The 18,658-nt window shown below is 47.8% G+C and overlaps 1 protein-coding gene across 4 annotated transcripts in view; it reads left to right on the top strand.

Moving 5' to 3' along the window:
- LOC119455584 (sodium-coupled monocarboxylate transporter 1-like) overlaps positions 1-18,658 on the top strand; it is a 107,437-nt gene that overhangs the window by 25,635 nt on the left and 63,144 nt on the right. The window lies entirely within an intron of this gene.

The following is an 18,658-nucleotide window of genomic DNA, read 5'->3' as shown; positions in this document are numbered from 1 at the left end:
GATGATGGTGACAATAAGGACTTGCTCGGAATTTTGTCTTTTCTATGCTTTAATCGTTCCTCGCTGGTGTTCTTTATTATTTTGAACTATATCTTCGAAACATGCCTCCTGCAATGCCTCCTGCGGGGACGGGTCAGCCGTCGGAATATGGAAAGGGAAAACAACCCCCGACTTCCCCAAAACAGTATGAGATCTCAAGATTGCGTTTCCCTATATAGAAAATCAGCCTTGATGCATCCAGGTGGCTCACTGACACAAAGCTTTTCGGTAAGGCCTAGTGACAAACGGAGGTGCATGTTCGTCCCTCGGGATAAAGTGGGGGCGAGGCTTCGCACTTAGCCAAAGTTTCCTGAAGATTTTGCCAGGAATATATATATACTTGCCACTTACGTCAGTTAAAAAAGAAAGAAAAAGTCACTGCAAAAGTCGCTAAAAATGCAAAGTTGTCGTCAAGGTTACTAAAAGCTCTCTGAATATAGCGACCCTTTCGCTCAGTTAGCAACACTGTGTTGCCTTGACTGCATGAGCGACCCAAGAGGAGTTAACGCACACTCAGTCAAAATGCATGTGAACTCGGGCAGCTGTACGTTACATGCACCTCCGAAATAGCAAAGAGCAACTCATTACCACCCACAGCAGAGGTCATTTGAGCAGTGTGCACAACAACAACAACAACAACAACAACAACAACAACAACAACAACAACAACAACAACAACAACAACAACAACAACAACAACAACAACAACAACAACAACAACAACAACAACAACAACAATAATAATAATAATAATAATAATAATAATAGTAATAATAATAATAAACGAGTATAATTTAATAGACACTGCGTAATTGCACAACCAAAACGATGCTTCGGTTCCTTAGTACGCTAACTGTGTGCTCCCTATTGAACACCCTTTAGTATTAATGCAGAACTCGTGTGTGTGTCTCTGCATTTCTGTCCTCTTCTTCTTCTTCTTCTTCTTCTTCTTCTTCTTCTTCTTCTTCTTCTTATTATTATTATTATTATTATTATTATTATTATTATTATTATTATTATTATTATTATTATTATTATTATTATTATTATTATTATTTTGTCATGCGAGTTCCGTGGGGAATAAAATGTGCAGGGTTTCTCGAGCGATTCATGTAGAATATGATTTGGGCGAGCGCGCCTGTGCTATTCGTATCAAGCATGGAATAAGCCATTAGTTATACGTCTGTTTGTTCCAACATGTACCTCTACATACGTACCTCTACATACGTACGTGAGCGCACAACAGATGGTGGGGGAAAAAAAAGTTGAAAAAAAAAAAACGCGAACTTGCTATAAAATAGCGGAGCGAAAGGCACACACAATACGATTGAAATTACACGTGCTGATGACGCACAAGCAACAGGGACAAAAGAAAAGAAAGGGAAATTGGACTAGTTCCCAAGTTAAGTGCTCTGTGAAAGGGAACACTGGCACGCGGTTAAAGTACGGTATTGTCAAGGCGGATACACCAGGTGATCTGTTTTTCACTGTTATTTCTGTTGTACGTTGAAAAGAGAGCTATTTCAAATTTCCTGTGGCAGATGGCGCAAGTTATGTCGTATCAGCTGTATTACTAGAAAGAGGCTGATGTTGCTCAACAAATCGTCACAAGCGATTTCTAAGAAGTCTGTTTTCACAAAAGAGAGAGAGAAAAAAAATCGAAAATCTCGTGTACAGCATCTGCGCAGCTGCCGTATTTGTCAGACTTTCGCCTGAGAAATTAAAATTTTAAGGCTTGTTGCTAGCACGCTGTACATCCTCTGGCGCGCCGTATAGGTTTCACACTTTTCATCTTTTCACGAAATGACAGTGCGATGAATGCCAGGTTGTAGTTGAGTCGCCTTAACTTTTGGCACCTGCGCCGTCATTTTCGGAGTCTTTTCAGTGACGTCGAAATAAAAAGTTAAAATTCTCTTTCGTAATGGCGATTGAGTAAACAAGACACACTTAGAGTAGGCTTCTTTGAAAGATTGGTGAGATTGTGAAAAATTGGTAATGCTTTATTGAAGGTGTTTCGGTAAAGTCGGGACATAGAGACAGGGAAAGCTACCTCCTACTAACTCACGTTGACTCACACCGACAGAGCCGTGATTAAGTCCGTTTATCCGCTAATACAATTAGCGCATGGAATAAGTTACGAATATTGCAAACCATCAAAATGAGACTATGGCCCGCCCATGGATATTAGAATTGTGTTGAGCAGCGCTTTTTTTTTTTTTTCAATTGAGCTGGTTTTGATTGTTCAAAACTTCTGCCTGGTTCTTTATTTCTGTTGTCTTTCTTGTGTGCGTTAGTGGCCACTAAAAAGTACACATCTATATCACAGCCATAGTGCCTTGATGGCTCTTCAGGTAATTGCTAATAAATAACTTAAATAAACGAACGAACGAATGATTGATTGAATATATATATATATATATATATATATATATATATATATATATATATTGTAAAGGAGAGACACAAAGACACAGAGACAGCACCCGTCCTGGGCTGGCTGTTCTATTCTCTGCCCGTCGTCTTTCTCCTCCAGCGCCCGCCTTGCGAGCACGCGCGGCCAAGTTCACTTCGCCTTTACGCTCGGCCACGCTGCAAGTTTCCGGTGCGCTTGCAACTAAGCAACTTGTCCAGGGTTTGAGGTCGTCGTTGGTGATCCGTCCAGCGCGCAACCAGCTTCTCTGGAGGTCGGCACTGACTGTTGCGCTCTGGTCGCAGGTCCCGCCGACGATTATCTCGTCGCAGTTGGGAAAACGGGGCAGGCGATCTTGGACAGTGAACCACCGTCTGTCTCACAATGCGGGATCGGTCGCACTGGTTGCAGTCGGTCGTAGTACGAAGGTGATTCGAGGTGATCAAGCCGACTCGTCTTGACAAAACGTCGCGCACAACCGGGCTGTGCTCTTCAAAAGCCGTACCGTCGGCAGGATGTGATAGGCCTGCGATGTGCATTGTGAAAGGCGGTGTTGAAAGCTTTTGAAGGCTCGAAGCAGGGGACGGCTGGGTCTGCGCCGAAACCGATGGTCTCGTGCGCGCCTTTTGAGATGGCTTCTTGTGCGTATTGCGCGTTGATAGTCGCTTGTGCGTCTTGTAGTCTGTTATGAGCGAATGAATATCTGCGCATTCGGCCAATGACGGCTGCGAAGTCAGGAGTTGGGGTTCCGACCGGGTATGAAATATTTCATGTTTAGGATCCGTGGACAAATTGGTGGGGTCCAGTAGTTGTAGCGCTCCATCATCAGAGCTCGACGAAATATTAGACGGTTGGTCCTTTCTTGCGGCACCGGAAGACGAGGACGGGCCCGCGATACCCAGCGGGAAAGAGGGCCGGTGCTCTTGAACTGTAACCTCGTTTTCGGCGCCTGTATAGTTCCGAGCTGAGCCTTAAGTATGAGCCCTGCGGCCTCCCGGCAGTGGGCCAAAGATGGGGTGGTGGCCCGCCGAGTGCTATCCCCCGCCTGGTGTGAGGCTGATATCGTCGTCCGGTGAGCCGGTGTTGTCGGTTGGTGATGCGCCGCGCGGTGGTGGGTCGACGCAGGAGCGGCGGTAGCCACGCGCTTCCCACCGTCTGGGATGAAGCCGACGGCGACACCCGGTGAGCCGGCTGCTGTGTCGGGGCACCCTGTGGACCTTTCTGTCGGAGGGACGCAGGGCACACCTGCCGAAGCGTCGAGGCTGTATCTCTCAGAAGCGCCGCGCGAAGAAAGGCGGTGATCGGACTCACCGCAGGCATAGGGAAGCGGGCCGAAAGCAGCTATCAGAGCTGCGCTCCATTCAGGCCACGACCCATGTTTAATGCCTGCGTAGTTGTCCCAAGCCTTGGCGGCACCGCAAAGTCGTTTCGCGGCAACTAGCCATCTTGTGTGGTCTGGCCAGGCATGACGATCACCCAGGGCATTGATGTTGCGAACCCAAAGGGTAACGTCGTCTTGAAAGCCGCGAAACGTCGGTATGTCCACGAACGCCAGCTGCAGGGAAGCGTGGACGGCGTTCCCAGGCAGGACGCAACCGCTGACGGATGCGAAGGCGCTTGTCATACCCTGGAGCTGTTGTGTCAGCAACGAGATGGCTCGCATAACGTCCGTCAAGCTGCAGGCTGAGTCGCCCGTTGAGCCAGGGGTGGAATCCGCGCACCCTGAGGCGTCAGCAGCGGCCGTACTACTCGGACCAGCCGGACCAGTGGTCAAGGGAGCGTGAACGGCATCCGTTGAGCCAGAACTGGTGGCGGCCGCGGTACTCACTGCAGCCGGAAGCATGGTCAGGGGAGCGTGAACAGCATCCCTAGCTGGCTGAGATGGCGATGATAGCACGGGGCAGGGATCCAGGGCATGGGAAGCGTGGACGGCGTTCCCTGGCCGCAGGAGAAACGTACCACGGCGAGGATCCATGTCTAAGGCAGCGTGGACGGCATGCCTTGGCGGATCGGAGATCTAGGTAGTCCCAGGCGCGGCATCTATGCCAAGGGAAGCGTTGACGGCGTTCCCTCGCCAGAAGGACCCTGGACGGCGAGATGCCGGAGGATGCAAAGCCTCCGCAGCACGGTGCTGAAGGCTGGAGCGCCTTAAGACGGGGCGTTCGTCGACTGCGCCATTGTAAAGGAGAGACACAAAGACACAGAGACAGCACCCGTCCTGGGCCGGCTATTCTATTCTCTGCCCGTCGTCTTTCTCCTTCAGCGCCCGCCTTGCGAGCACGCGCGGCCAATTTCACTTCGCCTTTACAATATATATATATATATATATATATATATATATATATATATATATATATATTGTAAGTCGAAGTATCTTTCGAAAGGCGAAACATTGATTGTGATTGCGATGGCAAGTTATTAGACTGGTATACTCAGTAAGGTTAGTAGCTTTATCAGCTGTATAAGCTGCTGTGAACATTCGCTAATTAACTAAATTAACAAGCACGGTGCCACGCGCGCACAGGCCGACATGAACACATCTCACTCAGTGACTGCAGACACTCCTAGTCAGAACGCTGGCGTAATGACTAGCGGCGAGCGAATTTTCTTTCGTGCTGCCCCTCGCTACGACGCGAACTAGGCGCGCGAGAGCACAGCGCACACGAAGCCGCCGTCAATTAAATCGGGTCGCCTAAGCCTACTGCGAACCTATCGCAGACTACCTCCAAGACGCGCGCGGCCGCGCACAGCCGCGTCATGCGCAGTTGCAGTCGGAGTAGAGGCGGAGACGCACGCTACCCTGTGCCGTTCCCTCCTAGCGCGCGCACTATTCCCGAAGACGCTGCCCCACCAAGCCACCATCCTTCTCTGCTCTCCCTCGCATGTTTCCCCTCGCACCTACTGCATAAGGCGCGCGGTCGCGATCTTATCGCACTTGGACTTTGTATGGAACAGCACGGAGACGGAAATTCGCCTTTAGTGTCCGTATAATTGCTATCGCAATAATACAAAAAAAAGTCGCAGTTTCGCCCGAAAGGCGAAGCATCGATCGCGATAGCTAATTAGTGGACAGCTATGCGAAGTAAGGATAGTAGTTTTATCGGCCGTATACAATGAACAAGCATGGTGCTACGCGCGCTCAAGCAAACATGAACACATCTCACTCGATGACCGCGGAAACTCGCTGTCAAAACGCTGGAGTGAGAAAGCGTGGCTTGCAGCAGCGAGCGAATCGACCTTCGTGCTGCGTCTCGCATCAGCGCGAACTAAGCCGCGGTAACACCGCGCACTGGTGGACTGTGACCATACGCAGATGGCTTTGAAGATCAAGCCGGCCGGGTGGGCGCGCGCAGCCGCCGGAAGGGTGCACTAACGTTGTTCGTGCGGCTCTGTCCATTGCTTCTCTCTCTCTCTCTCTCTCTCTCTATATATATATATATATATATATATATATATTATTATTACAAGCGTATATAGTTACAAATGATGTGGGCCTCGCGGGTCGCCTTGGGGGCACACTCTTGCCTTCTGTGTCACTATATAGGCTGCTGAAATATGTGTATGTTGCGTGCGCCTTAGTATCCGTGGGACAACATCGCGACATCCGTGCCGGTAGATGGCGGTGGCTAATCGCTGTCATTAGCTGTCCTCAGCGATCGTCGCGTGACGGATTGGAGGCACTTCGCGTGTCCGCACTGCGCTTGACGTGGCACGCGTTTGGGCTTCAGCAGCGACCGGAAACGAACGAAGCGAATCTACGCATGTAATTAGGTTTAAGGCATACTATTGCCAGGGAGAACGCAATTTTTCGAGGGAAGCGTGGTTGTGCTGCAGGGGTCACATGTCCCAGCCGGTTTCGACGTAGAGTAGCTTGCTCTTGCTGTGTGGGAGTACCGCCTTTGTCGAAAATGCTCTAAGGATGAGCTTCATGTTTTACGCCAGTATTTCTCGCCTCTACTTTCTTTACATCTAGTGATTGAGACAAGTGCTTAGGCCTGTTGGCAGTAAGGAATAGATTGCACAGTCGATCATTCTGACCCGGGAGCTAGAGAGCCTTCCTTTATTTTAATTTTTATACCTTGATAATATAGTAATAGAAAGGTAGCAGCATATACGAAAACCACAAAAACGTGATTAGTGTCCGTTCGATGCCGTCGCTTCGCGTTTAAAAACAATTCTTCGTTGGTGCGTTAAATTAGACAAGCTCGGTAATCAGGGCACGTGCCGACCTGCTGTGATGACTCAGCGGTTATGTGGCATTCTGCTGCTGAGGCGCGAAGATGGTGGATTCGATTTGCGGTGGCCGCGCAGGGCAGCTGCATGCATTCCGATGGCCTCTGAATCTAAATAACTGTCGGTGTGCTCGTCCGTATATTAGCGCTCGTATCGTGTCTTTCTGATATGTGTGATGGTTTGCTTCGCGCTAAACTTGTATTAAACAAGTCGTGTAACCTTGTGGTGAAAAATGATCTGCAATTATTGTTATAATTGTGGATTATATTGCGAATGCTCTTCTATAGCGTGAGGAGAGCGAAGACAGAACAGTGGCACTGAAATTATTGTGCTTGAACACGTGTAATTAGTGCTAATAGGAAATATTTCTCGCGGAAACACGGTGCTCACGTTGAAAGTAAGTTCGACGACCGACCGGCAAACACCTTAACCTCTCCCGCTATCCCCCCCCCCCCCCCCCACGCTTTTTTTTTTTCTCACCTTGTTTGCATTTTATTTTTTCCTGACTAAGTGAATGACCGGGAAAACGCTCGAGCTTGCCGAAGCGTAGAAGCTGGCGTTTGTGTTTACTCAAGGCCGACGCTACGTTTTACAAATATTCGTGTAGGCGACTGGAAAACGCGCTAAACTGTACAGGTCGAGGTTTTCCTGCTGCGATTTCAGCCATCCGTCATGTCGAAAGACGGTACGCGACCGAAGAAACACCCAAGCGCGACGTCGGTGGTGGCGTCGCGAACAATAACAGATCGCAGGTTTCTGCTGGCAATCGATACAGTCCAAGGTCTGTGTCGCGAACACGTGGAGACGAACAATCAGCAGTTGGCCGCTTACGTCAGCGTCGTTTCTTTCGGTCGGTGTCGCGGTGGAAGCTAAAACTGTAGAGCTTCGGGCTTAAAAGACTTCCAGAGGGAGATTTCGCACTGGCTCCTGCTTGCCGCTTTGCGGTTATGTAAGGCGGCAGGGTAACGATGGGTAGTACGCATACGTTTGACTAACATTCGTTATTTTCGTTTCGAAGATCTCTGTGTGTTTTCTGGTATTGACATCCTTGGCGGCAATTTCTTAACGCAACTTCGTTAAAGGACAATGAATTATCTCTTTTATTAATTTACTAATTAGTTACCAAATAATTGTCGCCATCCTACTGTTTTCAGAAAATAATGGAGTGAGAAATTTTAGAAAAAAGGACGCAAACTTTACCCGCGTGAAGAACTGCTGTTGATGTCCGGACATTTAGATGTAGGTGCGCACGTTCTCCTAAATGTCGATTCATTTATTCGCTGCAAATTGCCTTGATTCGCCAGCGTAAAACACATAATTCTTTTTCCCGAAGAAGTGTTAGTTACGCGGCATACGCGTGACACAGTTTAACCTTAATGAAGAATAAGAAGGCGAGGTATCCTTTGTCGGCGAATCCATGCCAAGTAATAAAACATTCCGTCGCAGTGGCTATATGAATCCCATGGTAGTTTAACGATTGTGACGCCATATTTCTCTATACCAATCTTAGGGTCAAACGGGGAAACGATGTTTACAGGATAAATTAAACTATATATACGTTCGCCAAACTGTCAGCCGGCAGAATTTGGAAATTAGGAGCGAACTTGCTTTCACGTTTCGATTCCCGTGAGAATACCGCGGTGCAATGAAAGTTTTTACTTGTTATTTCCTGAAGTGTACGAAGGGTAACAAAGTTATATTGCCTTCTTCTTTTCTTCCTTCCTTTCTTTTTTGTTATTTTTTTTTTTTTTTTTTTGCTAGGTGAGATTTACAGGTACGTTCATTTTAGGATTACACTTTTCTCGACCTGTGCAAGTCTTGCAATACGAGGCAGGCCCAGCAACGCAATATATGAACTAACGTGTGAGACAAATTGCCCAGCCGCAAGTATATTATAGTTCCGAACGTTTTGCAATAAAGCAGTTATTTGTGACGACAGTGGCTGGCTGGACGTATACTTTTTTCGGTACACTTTGTAGAAGGAATGAAAAGATTGTCTCGTGTCGTTTGGCACAAACTACAGAACAACATTGAGTTTGGAAAATGAAAGAAAAAGATAAATGTCGTGAACGCTTATATCTTTCTGAAAAATAGAAATATCCGGGGCTGGACGATTTTACTTGAAATTCGTTGCTCTGCAGCTAGGCCTACATACATGGCTATAGTGACGGTCCTTTAGCTCAGTGTATGTTCACGATGGGCCAGTATTATAAGAGAGGACGTCTCGCTTGCGTTTCACCGTTGAACCTCCTTGGTTTCCGGGTTAGTCGAATAAAGTATTACGTGCCAATTTTTTATATACATTTTTTTTTAATTACGTGAACTATATTTCCACGCGTAGTCAAACAGGGGCTCCGGAGAAAGGAGGCGGGAGCAGTTTAGGACATTGCACCCCCCTCCTCTCTGAGCTCCGGCTAATTTGTAGCTCATGCCTATACGTGTAGAGGTCGAACCACACCTGATCGAAGTTATAACTCGGAACACCACCCTTACGTACTGGAGGTGGCAGTATAACAAGTATCGCTACGTTTGCATTTAAAACCACTAGTATTCCTTGTTCCTGCGCTCAAAGATTAAAAAGATAATAATTCAAGGAAATGGATTCTTCAAAACGAGAACGGTTTGCAGCAAAAAGCAGTTAATGATTTTCCTTTGAAGGAATCGCCATTTCAACGCAAAGTGTTCCCTTTCATATTTGCACAGGCTGTATATAGCTCGCAGCTTAAAAATCGATCTGGATCGGGAAACAAGCAACTAATCGACGCGAGTCTCAACTTTCCGGAGGCGCGCATCAGCGAGCTATATAGACATGAAGTGCTGAACATCTTGGCGTTTCCTACGTCCGTCCTTCGCGCTCCTTCGCGTGTCGCTTGCTATTCTTCTGTCGCCTTACTCCGGCATCTTTTCGTTGATGACGCGCACATCGCCAATGCAGGCCCTGTTCACGTGCGTGCGGCGCATGCATATACGTGCCTAGTCATTGCAGGTCTTCACTCCGCTCAATCACTGACGTTCGCGTGCATAACCGCGTGATTAGCATCGTAAAGGAATCTCCAGGAGAAGCCTTCTTCTTCTTCTTCCTGGGGTTTTACGTGCCAAAACCAGTTCCGATTATGAGGCACGCCGTAGTGGAGGGCTACGAACTAATTTTGACCACCTGGGGCTCTTTAACATGCACTGCAACGCAAGCGCAGGGGCGTTTTTGCATTTCGCCTCCATCGAAATGCGGCCGCCGCGGCCGGGATTCGATCCCGCGACCTCGTGCTCAGCAGCGCAACGCCTTAGCTAACTGAGCCACCGCGGCGGGTACCTCGAAGTACGTGCCGCGAATTTTTCTCGGAATGTTCGTTGCTGTGAACACAGCCAGCTTTCTTTATTGATGAGAAACACATTTTGCCTCTTACCAGGCAATTTGCGGTACAGTAGATGTAGATGGTGCACCTGTCTCGCATCGTTTGGGGCCTCTTCGATAAAAGACTATACATCTCTGTTGGTTGGAGTTGAATCCGGGTCTTCCAGCGCAAGAGCGCAATGCTCTACCCGTTAGACCGTAGATGAATGCGTAACACGAGAGAATAACGAATTTTACACGCCCCTTAATTCCCCACGTGCAAGCTAATGTTTTGAGGCGGTTGGCGCGTGAGTCACGTCGAATAGCAACAATGTGCTTCTCTCAGGCAAGAGCATCCCCCCCCCCCTCCCTTCCCCCCATATTTTTCTGTGACAGCTGACGCTGTGAGACGCTACGGGGCGTTTGCACCGCCTTTCTTACCGGCCCAGTTTAACCAGCGCGCCACCTTCGGTATCGATCCAGGCCGAAACGGATCAAGTTGTTACGTTTTTTTAGTGAAAGAGCGCGAGGGACGCGCGCTTTCACGGGGAGTGAACGCACGGCGGAGAACAAACGCGCGTTCTGCGCTGTGCTGATAAGTGGTTCTTGAGGGAAAGGGAAAGGTAGTAGTAGTGATTTTATTGAAGAAGAAAGTAACGCTTTCTTCTTCAATAAAATCACTATTACTACCTTTCCCTCAAGAACCACTTATAAAGGTTGGCGCTATCTTCTGCAGCCCTTGAGGGAGCACGGCTCAGCGCCAAAAGCGCTGTGCTCCCTTAAGGGCTGCAGAAGTAGGCGTCTCTTTCCTCCTCTACAATCACCATATATGTAGAGCAAACGCGCCTTCTTCCGACGCGCGAAAGGCTGTGGGGGAGGGAGGGAGGGGCAGGGAAGGGAGGCGACGTTTAGCTGCGGCACCAAGTGCCTATTTATATCAGAGGCTCCTGCAACAGTCACCAACGCCGCACGCATTTTGAGCGAACGCGGGCAAAACGCCGGCGGCGTCGACAACATATTTTTATTTTTAAACCGTAGTACAATGAATCAGTAGTCAGGCCATCGTCATCGTCGTTGTCATGCCGACGCCTTGCCGGTGTTTTCACGCTCAGGATCGCGTCACACGCGCAATTGCTCGCCCTATACTAACACTTCGCGGATTGCAAAGCGATGCTAGATATCCAGATACCTGCGAAATGCTTCGCATAACATTGATTCCCACAGTGTGTGGGATTTGCAGTATATTTTTTTAAAACTTTCCCTATTGTTACACATTGACGACCCTAACTAGCTATGAGTTCTTGGCTTCTTGTGGGCTCCACCGTAATCCGGATCGATAACCTAACCTAACCGAACCGAACCTGGCCTAACCTGGCCTAACCTAACCACATAACCTATACAGATAGCGTCTCGGCTCTTATAGGATTGAGTTCGTAAAGTCAGGAGCGATGATGACATCATGACAGATTACGTAACGGGAGTCATTGCAGTGATGAGTGGAGCCGACGACTGTTTGTATGCATAAAGACGGAGCGTCGTAACACAAGCTGCCTTACATGAAAAATGGCATCCCGCTTATATATACCATCCGGATTTTTTTTTATGCTCCTTGAGACATGAAATGAAACTTAAAATAAAGTGGAGGGCATTGTTCACATCACAAAGGTATATCGGGCGTAAAATCAATTAAAATAATGAGGGGCACCGCGACCCAAAAGCAATTTGGAAATAAAGCCAATGAAAAAAAAAGTGCATTTTCGGGGAGGAGCAATTGGAAGTAGAGTCAAACGAATAATGGCATTAAGAAATTTTGCAATTACTTTTGGTAGGTCTCCGTGAAATGTAGACAATTCCGTCGGTTCGTTCCTTTATTAATAATATGAAATGAGATGCGTATATGAACGATATGAAAGGTACGGCGTATAGTGCTCAAACGACGCATGCGCTGTTCGGCGGCGCGCGCAGTTGCAACAAAATCTAATCAAAGTCGTTGCTGTGGGTCCCGAGAGAAACGACTTCTCCGTTCACATATATTCTAAAAGCTGTCGGTGTGAAGATTCGTCCTACTGTTGTTTGAAAAGTCTTTGTTGTGATCTTTTAAGAATATTTTGGCTCTGGACTATTCGTCCTCCTCCGGTAGAAGATGGGAAGTTGAGTTTATGGGTGGGTCGGAGGTGCAGAAATGAGGCGTCTATGCTGTTGCCCCGATGGTGATGGAGTTGCCTTCTCCGCTCTAAATCTCAGAAAGATGCACACTTGCGGATGCGGATCCTGTATCCTGCTGAGGAAGGGTGGCCATGTTACCGTGGGTTTCTGAGGGACGTGTACCCAATCCCGTTATGGCATAGGTTACGGTTCGATTCTCCGCGTTTATGTTGTTGTCAGCACCCTCCATCATTGTCGTTTTAAAAAAAAATGGCGCATTCCCTTAATATATGTTGTTCGTTTTTGCTGGTGTTACGCAGTGATTGCGTAAATAAGCTTCTGTATTCCCCTCCCTCCCCCCCCCCTCCTCCAAAAAAAAAAAGAAGAAAAAGAAAGAACGAAACGTCGTTAGATATATGTAGTGTAAGTTAGGTAATTTGCGGACGCAAGTTGGAATCAGCTAGCGCAAGGCAGAGGTAATTGGAGATCGCAGGGAGAGGCCTTCGTGCTGCAGTGGACATAAATATAGGCTGATGATGACGATGATGAGTGTAAGGGCCTCTCAATTAATACAACTCTTGATCACCGCGGTGCGCGCCTTGGGCACTGCATTACAGTGAAAAAGGTATACAAAAATGAAAAAAAAATGAAAAGAAAAAGGGATACAAAAATGCGAGATAAAGAACATGTGTAGTATACCTGATTAAATCAAGCAGGCTAGGTGACTATTTGTCGCCACCCCGTTTCAAAGGGGATGCCAATAAATCATCATCATCATCATCATACAGTGATGGCTTGCATTTGCGCGGAAACGATGCGGAATGTCCGCGTGAAGTCCGTGTTCAGACTTTTTGCCGAACCTGGCGCATGGTGCCGTTCCTTGTTATTATTCCACGCGCATATAGGCGGCCTTGAACCTGTGACCTGATGACGACCGTAACCGTCAGTGGAAAACAGAACGCGGCGAAGGTTTCATCTTGGGCGCTTGCACACGACAGCTTTGCGTGTTATGTCAACGCGAGACGGGATGCATGTCGCAGCTGTCACGTTCGGCGGTTCAAGAGCCGCGACGTCGGTGACGGGGGCGATCGGTTCGGCTTTTCGCGCGGTGAGTGTGTGTGTGTGTGTATATATGTGCCGAATGATGAAGGGGTGTCGGCTATCGCAACTACACTTGCCGGGCACGACAGGGGTTGTTATCGTGTAGCGGCATTTGATGTCGGAATAGGAGTGGAGGCACTTTGCCTGTTTGGAGAGGCGAAGCGCCAGCGATTGCGGCATGGAACGAAGCTGCAGGAAAAACAAATACGTATAGACCTTGTCGTCTATAGCTGCCTCGTGGCAGCTCTATATGTCGGTGGTCCGGGAATGCCCAGAAAACGTCTAGTCGCCCATTTTTTGTCAGTCGAGAGACGAAATGTCACTCACTTGTGTGTTTGATGCCATATAGTGTGCTAGATTGACGCGTTTGAGTATCAGGAACAATGTGCTAAATTTAACGGCCAAGAAAAAGTAATGGAAGGCAGCAGTACCTGTGCCTGGCATCCCAGGGTTAATGAGCGTTACACGAAAATGCATGCAGAAGTGAAGAGAAGACCCACACACACGCGCGCACACACACAAGTGCGCACGTACCGCACTTCCTAGCGCGCTCATGGCTCGTTCGTTAATAACATAAAAGAAAGCGGTCGGGTGTTCGAATACTGCAGGCTATATATAGGCTCCGGAAACGAAGGAAACCGTGCTCACGCTGAGGATTAGGCGGGTACGTGCTACGTTGTTAGGAATCAGATGACTCAAGTTATTTGCCCGGTGCACGTCAGCCTTCCTCGCTACTCTGTGGCGCGAAAACTGCAGAGGGCTGCAGTAAAACGGAACGTCAGAGTAGAGTAGCAGCGGTAATGTGAACGCACGTGTTCAGTCCGCAGGTAACTGCCGGCCGGTGTAATTTCGCACTTATTTGTCGATGCACCATGCATTGGCCGCACAAATGAATTGGACATCACAGTATTGAATTGGACATCACAGCTGATGCATCCGCTGTTGGTTCTTGTTCTTGCTCCTGCTTTTTATTTTATTTATTTATTTATTTTTCGTCTTGATCGTATTTCAGCCACTATTACATACACAGCTTGTGCTTGAGGGGGGGGGGGGGGGGGTATTCTGTGAGAGTCCACCTAGTGGACTGTCCATTTCGGCTGTCGCCGATGAATAAAAATCAAAATAAATAAAATAAATAAACAGAATGCGCTTCGAAATTCGTGACGTCGCAATGACGACGTACCCGCTGCTGGAGTTGCCGCGCGAAAAAACAAAAAAGAAGGACTAGCAATACATCTTTGACTGTAATTTTATCTTCTATCAAACAATCTATTACCGCGAAATCAACGAAATTGGAGTTTTGAAAGGATACTCTATAGCATAAACTAATTTAGTGTCTCTCTTAGTGTTCCTTTAAGAGTGGAAGAAAACGGTAGCAAGCTTCGCCAGTGTTCATGGAAGCAGTGTCCTTCGGAAGGCATGCAAGCTGAGCGCGCCGTATACAACTGGCGGTATATGGCGACGTCTCATTACGACGTGGCCACACTTTGTCACGACCTTGGTGACATCACCTCCCCGTCGTGCATTATCAAGAAGTCGTAATTTGGTTAAGGCACGACAGGGACCCATCTGTATGCAGAGCACCGCACAGACGGGTGTATAGTAGGCGTCTTGCGACTTGGATGTCTTTTACGTGATCAGCTCCGTCTCAAAAGAGAAGGCTTTCAAAGTACGCCTCGCGCGGTTTCCGCGAACGTCGTTTAACTGCCGTCTATTGTCCCACAATAGCCTTAACGTCGTCTCGCGAAAGCTGGTAATTTGCGTTCCTGTAGCTGACTAAAAAAAAAAAAAAAAATCGTGGCTGTAGCACGCGGTCTGCAAGCTACTTGAGTGACATCGCTTATCGCGTTCTCCGTGTCACGGCATATGGCGCATTCCGTATTTTGCGTTTATTATAATTTTGTTTCCCACTTCAAGGACGAACACACACTCAGGCCTGCGCTAAGTTGCGCGCATTTTCCTCGCAGACTGGAGCGGCGCGTTTAATATTAGCGCATTGCAAACGGTATGCTGAAGTGCAATCACCCACAGCGACCAATAAAACGCGCATTCCGCTGCTTCATTCTTTCGAAATGCTTGGAAATGGAAGAGACGTCTTCACGTGTCATATGCGGTGCATAATTATACTATATTCGCGTATCCGATGTATCGACCTGCTGTACGCACAGGCTGCGGTAATTTTACAGGCTTGCTTGCGTGCTCCGATGAATGATAAAACTCGCTGGCAGCCAGGAACAGCGGCGCAATAAAATATAGCCGTGCGATTAAAGAGCTCCTAAACCCGTGGCGGCCTCAGCCTGGAGCCGAAGTTTCGACAAGGGGACTATTTATAGTGTCCGTCAGAACGACGAAAGCGAATCCCCTGGCGAAGGCAAAGTCCTCAACATTGGCTCAAGGCTAAAAGCTCCCGGTTGATACTAAAGGCTTCCTCGTTGCTTCCCTCGTTCACCAACTCTCGACGAATGCGGTATGTATTGCGGTGTGATTCGCTCGGCAGTTCTGGTGCGTGTGTACAATGAAAACCATTGCGGCGACCGTGTTGCGGCAGATGACGACTTTCGGTATATCCAGGGAAATCAGGCGCCTGGGTGTATTACGTGATACTGCGTGCACGAGTATACGTGATACCGAAGCCGCACTGTGCGCACGTGTGCACTATCGGCGCAAATTTAAACGCTGTCAATTCTAGAACTGGTCCAATGCATTGTTCTGTTTCCAGATTCAGCTGCATGTGTAACAGCAACAGTGGCTTAAGTCAGACTCCGAAATGTACACATTGTACTAGAGAGCGATTATGCGTGACACTTTCGTGTAATTACGCGTAACAGGCGTTCTGGTCAGTCATTTACTGTTTACATTTCAATTAATGTTGACGGCACATCAAGGAACCTAAGCGCGAGAAGTCGGCAGTAAAGAAATACGCAAACGTGAAAAAAGAAAAAGTGCTGTCTTGGGTCATTTGTTGTCGATAATTCAACTCCGTTCGACCCAAAGCGCTGACCTTCAGAGGGACGCTGTCAGCATACACTCTATAAGAAGAAAAGGAGGAAAGGGGGTATCGAAGTTACTCCTTTAGGAGAGGAACTGATTTGCCACAACCATTCCTCCCTTTAGGGGGTAAGTGAGAGGGGATCGACTGTTACTCCCCATGCGGAGAACTAACAGTTGCCCCTTTTACGATGCTCCTCAAGGGAGTAACGGTTATACTTTCCGATCCTCCTCGAAGATGCAATTACTTAAATTAGCCATTTATACGCTGATAAAAAATGACTGGGCTGAAAAAAAAAAAAAAAAAGACGCACCGGCAAGAACACCGGCAAGAACTTGGGCGAACGCCCGTGTAGTAAGCTGCGGTATACGCTCGGCGGCAGATTCTGGTAGATTTTTTTCGCACTCGCGCCGTCTATTTAGCACGAAATGGCGTCTTCTACGTGGGGAATGGTCCTGTGAGGCGTAGTGAAGGAATTTAAGTCTGAAGTAATTAAGCGGCTGGAGTAACTGCTGGCTAAATTTAGGGCGGACGGAGCACCCAGCGCGGGGTGTGCGCGTTTGTTTGAGCTTACAATCAGTCTCGGATATCAGTTAAGTATTTCTGAAAATTCGTTTCACGAATGTTACCTTGCTGCAGCATTCTCAGCACTGTAATTCTAACCTCTGGTTTAGCTGCAACGAGTAGTTGCGAAACATTTGACGATCCCAACAGCGTGGGTACCGTTCCGCTGGATAATAGGTCGTGTTGTTTACTTTGACAAGCGTTCAAGTTGTCATGTGTAGAAACACTGGGTGACTGCCTTGTTTGCTGGGTAAGGTTTCCGCCGGCAAATAAAATAGTTTGGCTAATAATAGCCGCATACCGTACAGTGTGAATCACACTTTTCGAGTGGTCGAACGAGCAGCTGCAGACTGTGCGAGCGTCCGAGGCCGTACTAAATGTTGTGTTATAGATCTGTTTGTTCTATATAGCGTATGCTACAAGTGGTCCAAGCATGTGGCACGACTACGCGGAGTCTTATTTCGTCATTTTCCCGTGTTTATTTTGCCGCAACAGGAGGACATATGACCTCTTCTTTTTTTTTTTTTTTTTTTTTTTTCAGTCTCGTAAGTTCAGTCATCTACGACGCATTCACCCATCTTACGGAAATTGTGTCCTTGCAAATAGCTGTTGGATTCTCTTTATGTGATCCCCTTTGTATATTGTGCTTTACAGGGCAAAAAGGCAATGCCGATCTAAGCACGAAGCAATTGTGTGTATCATGTTGGTTTGCCAACCGCAATGCTCGCTGTGTTGAGCAAAGCCTTCGGCCTCTTGCAGGAGGCTAACGTAGACATAGTGATTCGAAGTCTACTAGGCTTAAAATGCGTGAGAACGATGCCGGTGGTTGATGCAAATGTTTTACAACTCTTCGTCGAGTGAAAACCGATACATCCAACAGTTCACAACACAGACGCACACCGCGGCTGATGATGCGCGTCGCATTTTTGCACATCCAAGAGAAATTTCCGGATACTGTAGCTACTGCTGTACCTTAAGGCTACACAGTGGTTGTTAGACAACCCCGTAAGAACTGACATCCCGTAAATGGCACTCAGAACTAGCTAAAACACCTCCAAATCGTTCCGCAGCGCGCGACCGGCAACACATTCAAGCCGCACCGCGCCGGTTCGCACAAGCCAGAGAGGAGGAAAGGCTCGACGCGCGCCCTTTCCTCCTCGCCCGATGAAAAGGTCTATATATCATGAATAGTTGGAAGTTCGTGTACTGTCTACTGAACTATAGATCTAGAGCAGCACTTTGCATCTTCGTGCGAAAATTGCCTGAAATTTAAAAGGTGGAATCTGAAGAGCCGTGCACTTCGTGTGCGTGCACACCATAAGTGAACGATACACATTAAGCGCGCAAGTCATAAATGGATTGCCAGATTTTCTTGGCAAATAGTACCTAATGAGATAAACTTAACTGAAGCGATGTGTAGCTCAAAAGGGGCGCGCTAAGCGATAGAGAAGTTGTCCTCTGTCGCCTTGCGTACCCCGTTTGCGCTCGCTACACGAAGATCACGTAATGTCTCAGTTTAAATCACCGTAAGAATAATCGAGCAGCTTTATGTAGTCGCTTAGATTTGTAAGTATGCGCAACGTTAGACTCTCCCAGCATAGCATATACCAAATGCCAAGTCTCTTCTGTTATTGCCGCACTTGCGTTAACGTGGCTAACCTCGTCTCGGTAACATGACTTGTCAGCCGAGGTGCCATGGTGAAGTGGTTAGGGTACACGACTTGTGAGCGAGAGGGCATGAGTTAGAAACTACTCGTTGCAGCTAAACCAGAGGTTAGAATTACAGTGCTGAGAATGCTGCAGCAAGGTAACATTCGTGAAACGAATTATCAGAAATACTTAACTG

Source organism: Dermacentor silvarum, chromosome 6, assembly GCF_013339745.2.
Source record: "Dermacentor silvarum isolate Dsil-2018 chromosome 6, BIME_Dsil_1.4, whole genome shotgun sequence".
NCBI lineage: Eukaryota > Metazoa > Arthropoda > Arachnida > Ixodida > Ixodidae > Dermacentor > Dermacentor silvarum.
Note: the sequence above shows the minus strand (reverse complement) of the source record. Positions and strands in the feature narration are given on the sequence as shown.